Here is a 6,046-nt window from a genome sequence, read left to right as displayed (position 1 = left end):
AGTTGGGATCATACTGATGTGCAGCGGTTATCGCCTGCTGAGCTGCAGCGTGGAGTCGGGCTGCCTCCGCTCTCCTCTCATACTCTTTTGCCTCCTCTCTGGTGATAACATATCTTCCTTTTGTCTGTGAATCAAAGAAGGCAGGAGCAGGGAGAGTAATACGGAAAACACGTCGTTTATCAAAAATTAACCGATATAAGAGAGGTGATTCAGCCCTCTCGACAAACTCGTGCGGAGCCATAGAGTCATAATCTAAATATGCAGGAGGCAACTCCATATCACCCTCACGAATGTCTATTTCAAGAAAATGAGCTAAGCGGGTTGCATAAATTCCTCCAAAGAAATCTCCATTATGTCTATTATGATGCAACCTACGAGCTACAATGGCTCCCATATGATAAGATTGGTCTCCTAACACAGCACTCCTAAGAATGCTGAGATCAGGGACACACATGTGACATGCTTCATCCTTAGCATTTATGCATCTACCAATAAAAAGAGCAAAGTAATGTATAGCAGGAAAGTGAATGCTCCCTATGGTAGCCTGCGTTATATCTCTAGATTCCCCCACAGTTATACTAGCAAGAAAGTTTCTAAATTCAGATTTAGGGGGATCCCTAACACTACCCCATGATGGAAGTTTGCAAGCAGAAGTAAAATCTTCTAAGTCCATGGTATAAGATTTGTCATAAAGATCAAACATGACTGAAGGAGAATTACGTGAAGATGAATACTCAAACCTCCTCACAAATGAACTTGTGAGATCATGATACTGGGGGCATTTGTTGGCCTCAAAATCCTCAAGACCGGCATTGCGCAAATATGCTTTGAATTCATCTTTAATTCCCGCACGGTCCATAAAATTTTCCGACGGCCAATCGCAAGGCCGTACCGAAGCGTCTCTTGGTGGATCCTCGTCAGCATCGCGCATAGCAATCCTGGGTCCTTGCTTCTTAGAGGAACCACCTTGGAACATCTTCCTAAGCATATTGTTTTCCTCTGAAAAATTCTGAAATTTTTAGTAACTTCAAAATAAAAGTAAACCAAACTCAATAATATTGATAGCAACTACTCCTACAAGTGCCTAGGGCCTATATCAAGCATTAGAACTACTTGGAACCATATAAATTTGACATGCAAGCTCAAGAACATGGTCACCTATGCAGCACAAATTTGCAAAGAATAAAGAACTAGAACAAAAACTAATTGGACCAATGGAGGAGTCACATACCAAGGAACAATCTCCCCAAGCAGTTTTGCGAGAGGTGCTTTGAGCAAGGAGATCGAAAATCACAGCAAAAGTGGCTGGAACTCGTGCTTGAGTTGGTTTTTCAGGTTTGTGTGAGATAGAGGAAGAAGATGGATGCTAGGATAAGTGGAGGAGGGCCACCGTGGGCCCACGAGGCAGGGGGCGCACCCTATAGGGGGGCACCATCCTCGTGGCCAGGTGGCATCTCCTCCCGCGGTAATTTTTGCACAGTAAATCCTCAAATATTCCCGAAAAAATCATATTAAATTGGCATGACATTCTAAGGACTTTTATTTTCGGGATATTTTTATATTGCACAGATAAGTCAGGAAACGGATAGAAAATACTATTTTTACTTTATTTAATATAAATAACAGAAAGTATAGAGAGGGTACAGAAGATTTTGTGCTTCTAGTTTCATCCATCTCATGCTCATCAAAAAGAATCCACTAACAAGGTTGATCAAGTCTTGTTAACAAACTCATTCCGATAATCATGAAACCGGAGAAATTTCGAGTAACACTAAGTTACCTCAACGGGGATATGCACATCCCCTATAATAAGAATATCATATTTCTTCTTGGCAGTAGGGAGAGGAAATTCAAAACCTCCAAATATAATCGATGGAATTTTCCCAATAGAATTGATACTATGAACTTGAGGCTGTTTCCTCGGAAAGTGTACCGTATGCTCATTACCATTAACATGAAAAGTGACATTGCCTTTGTTGCAATCAATAACAGCCCCTGCAGTATTAAGAAAAGGTCTTCCAAGAATAATAGACATACTATCATCCTCGGAAATATCAAGAATAACAAAGTCCGTTAAAATAGTAACGTTCGCAACCACAACAGGCACATCCTCACAAATACCAACAGGTACAACAGTTGATTTATTAGCCATTTGCAAAGATATTTCAGTAGGTGTCAGCTTATTCAAGTCAAGTCTACGATATAAAGAGAGAGGCATAACACTAACACCGGCTCCAAGATCACATAAAGCAGTTTTAATATAATTTCTTTTAATGGAGCAAGGTATAGTAGGTACTCCGGGGTCTCCAAGTTTCTTTGGTATTCCACCCTTAAAAGTGTAATTAGCAAGCATGGTGGAAATTTCAACTTTCGGTATCTTTCTTTTATTAGTAATGATGTCCTTCATATATTTGGCATAAGGATTTGTTTTGAGCACATCAGTTAATATCATACGCAAAATGATAGGCCTAATCATTTCAGCGAAGCGCTCAAAATCCTCATCATCCTTTTTCTTGGATGGTTTCGAAGGAAAAGGCATGGGTTTCTGAACCCAAGGTTCCCTTTCTTTACCATGTTTCCTAGCAATAAAGTCTCTTTTATCATAACGTTGATTCTTTGATTGTGGGTTATCAAGATCAACAGCAGGTTCAGTTTCTACATCATTATCATTACTAGGTTGAGCCTCATCATGAACATCATCATTAATATTTTTACTAGGTTCATATTCATTACCAGATTGTGTTTCAGCATCAGACATAGAAATATCATTTGGATTATCAGGTGGTTCAGCAATAGGTTCACTAGAAGTTTGCACAGTTCTATCATTTTTCTTCTTCTTCTTTTTAGAAGAACTAGGAACATCAATGTTATTTCTTTGAGAATCTTGCTCGATTCTCTTAGGGTGGCCTTTAGGATACAAAGGTTCCTGAGTCATTCTACCAGTTCTAGTAGCCACTCTAACAACATAATCATTTTTCTTACTATTCATTTCATCAAGCACTTCTTTTTGAGCCTTAAGTACTTGTTCTACTTGAGTGGTAACCATAGAAGCATGTTTGCTAACAAGTTTAAGCTCACCTTTAATATTAGCCATATAATCACCCAAGCGTCTAATCATATAAGCATTTTCTTTTAATTGTCTACCAAAATAAGCATTGAAGTCGTCTTGCTTATACATAAAGTTATCAAACTCATCCAAGCACCGACTAGCAATTTTAGTAGGAGGGACTTCAGCTTTATCATATCTATAGAGAGAATTTACCTTTACTACCTGTGTCGGGATATTGGGATCAGGAGGTTCTTCAGTAAATAAAGAATTGAGATCATATGTTTCTTCAACAGGCGGTATATTAAGACCATGTATTTCTTCAATAGGAGGTAAATTCTTAACGTCTTCAGCTTTAATACCTTTTTCTTTCATAGATTTCTTTGCCTCTTGCATATCTTCGGGACTGAGAAATAGAACACCTCTCTTCTTCGGAGTTGGTTTAAGAATGGGCTCAGTAATTGGAGCAGGAGATGGCTCAGGAGCTTTCTCAGGAGGTGCCCAATTATTTTCATTTGTCAACATATTATTCAATAGAATTTCAGCTTCATCCGGTGTTCTTTCCCTGAAAAGAGAACCAGCACAACTATCTAGGTAATCTCTGGAAGCATCGGTTAGTCCATTATAAAAGATATCAAGTATTTCAGGTTTCTTAAGAGGATGATCAGGCAAAGCATTAAGTAACTTGAGAAGCCTCCCCCAAGCTTGTGGGAGACTCTCCTCTTTAATTTGCACGAAGTTGTATATTTCCCTCAAAGTATCTTGTTTCTTATGAGCAGGGAAATATTTAGCAGAGAAGTAATAAATCATATCCTGGGGACTACACACACAACCAGGATCAAGAGAATTAAACCATATCTTAGCATCCCCCTTTAATGAGAACGGAAATATTTTGAGTATATAGAAGTAACACGATCTCTCATCATTAGTAAACAGGGCAGCTATATCATTTAACTTAGTAAGATGTGCCACAACATTTACAGATTCATAGCCATTAAACGGATCAGATTCAACCAAGGTAATTATATCAGGATCAACAGAGAATTCATAATCTTTATCAGGAACACATATAGGTGAAGTAGCAAAAGCAGGGTCGGGTTTCATTTTATCTCTAAGTGATTCTTTGTTCCATTTAATTAATAACCTCTTAAGCTCATATCTATCTTTGCAAGCAAAAATAGCGGCAGAAGATTCCATATCAAAAAGATAACCCTCAGGAATAACAGGCACATTTGCATCATCACTATCATCATCGTATTCAGATTCAATAATTTCTTTTTCTCTAGCCCTAGCAATTTGTTCATCAAGAAATTCACTAAAGGGGCACAGTAGTATCAGGCATAGAAGCAGTTTCATCATAAGTATCATGCATAGTAGAAGTGGCATCATCAATAACATGCGACGTATCAGAACGAATAGCAGAAGCAGATGTAGGTGTCGCAAACTTACTCATAACAGAAGGTGAATCAAGTGTAGAGCTAGATGGCAGTTCCTTACCTCCCCTCATAGTTGAGGGATAGATCTTGATTTTTGGATCTCTCAAGTTCTTCATAGTGTCTAGCAGATATAAATCCCAAGTGACTCAGAGAATAGAGCTATGATCCCCGGCAACGGCGCCAGAAATTAGTCTTGATAACCCACAAGTATAGGGGATCGCAACAGCTTTCGAGGGTAGAGTATTCAACCCAAATTTATTGATTCGACACAGGGGGAGCCAAAGAATATTCTCAAGTATTAGCAGCTGAGTTGTCAATTCAACCACACCTGGAAACTTAGTATCTGCAGTAGAGTGTTTAGTAGCAAAGTAATATGATAGTGGTGGTAGCAGCAACAAAAGTAAAGACAACAAAAGTAATGTTTTTGGTATTTTGTAGTGATTGTAACAGTAGCAGCGGGAAAGTAAATAAGCGTAAACCAGTATATGGAAAACTCGTAGGCAATGGATCAGTGATGGATAATTATGCCGGATGTGGTTCATCATGTAACAATCATAACATAGGGCGACACAGAACTAGCTCCAATTCATCAATGTAATGTAGGCATGTATTCCGTATATAGTCATACGTGCTTATGGAAAAGAACTTGCATGACATCTTTTGTCCTACCCTCCCGTGGCAGTGGGGTCCTATTGGAAACTAAGGGATATTAAGGCCTCCTGTTAATAGAGAACCGGAACAAAGCATTAGCACATAGTGAATACATGAACTCCTTAAACTATGGTCATCACCGGGAGTGGTCCCGATTATTGTCACTTCGGGGTTGCCGGATCATAACACATAGTAGGTGACTATAGACTTGCAAGATAGGATCAAGAACTCACATATATTCATGAAAACATAATAGGTTCAAATCTGAAATCATGGCTCTCGGGCCCTAGTGACAAGCATTAAGCATAGCAAAGTCATAGCAACATCAATCTCAGAACATAATGGATACTAGGGATCAAACCCTAACAAAACTAACTCGATTACATGATAAATCTCATCCAACCCATCACCGTCCAGCAAGCCTACGATGGAATTACTCACGCACGGCAGTGAGCCTCATGAAATTGGTGATGGAGGATGGTTGACGATGATGACGGGACGAATCCCCCTCTCCGGAGCCTCGAACGGACTCCAGATCAGCCCTCCCGAGAGGTTTTAGGGCTTGGCGGCAGCTCCGTATCGTAAAACGCGATGATTTCTTCTCTCTGATTTTTTTCTCTCCAAAAGCAAATATATAGAGTTGGAGTTGGCGCCGGAGGGTTCCCAGGGGGCCCATGAGGTAGGGGGCGCGCCCAACGGTGTGGGTCCCCCGATCTTCATCTTTGGCAAGGATTTTTTATTGTTTTTTCTAAGATGTTCCGTGGAGTTTCAGGTCATTCCGAGAATATTTGTTTTCTGCACATAAAACAACACCATGATAATTCTGCTGAAAACAGCGTCAGTCCGGGTTAGTTCCATTCAAAGCATACAAGTAGAGTCCAAAACAAGGGCAAAACTGTTTGGAAAAGTAGAT

Source organism: Triticum dicoccoides, chromosome 6A (assembly GCF_002162155.2).
Source record: "Triticum dicoccoides isolate Atlit2015 ecotype Zavitan chromosome 6A, WEW_v2.0, whole genome shotgun sequence".
NCBI lineage: Eukaryota > Viridiplantae > Streptophyta > Magnoliopsida > Poales > Poaceae > Triticum > Triticum dicoccoides.
This window is presented reverse-complemented; position numbering follows the sequence as displayed.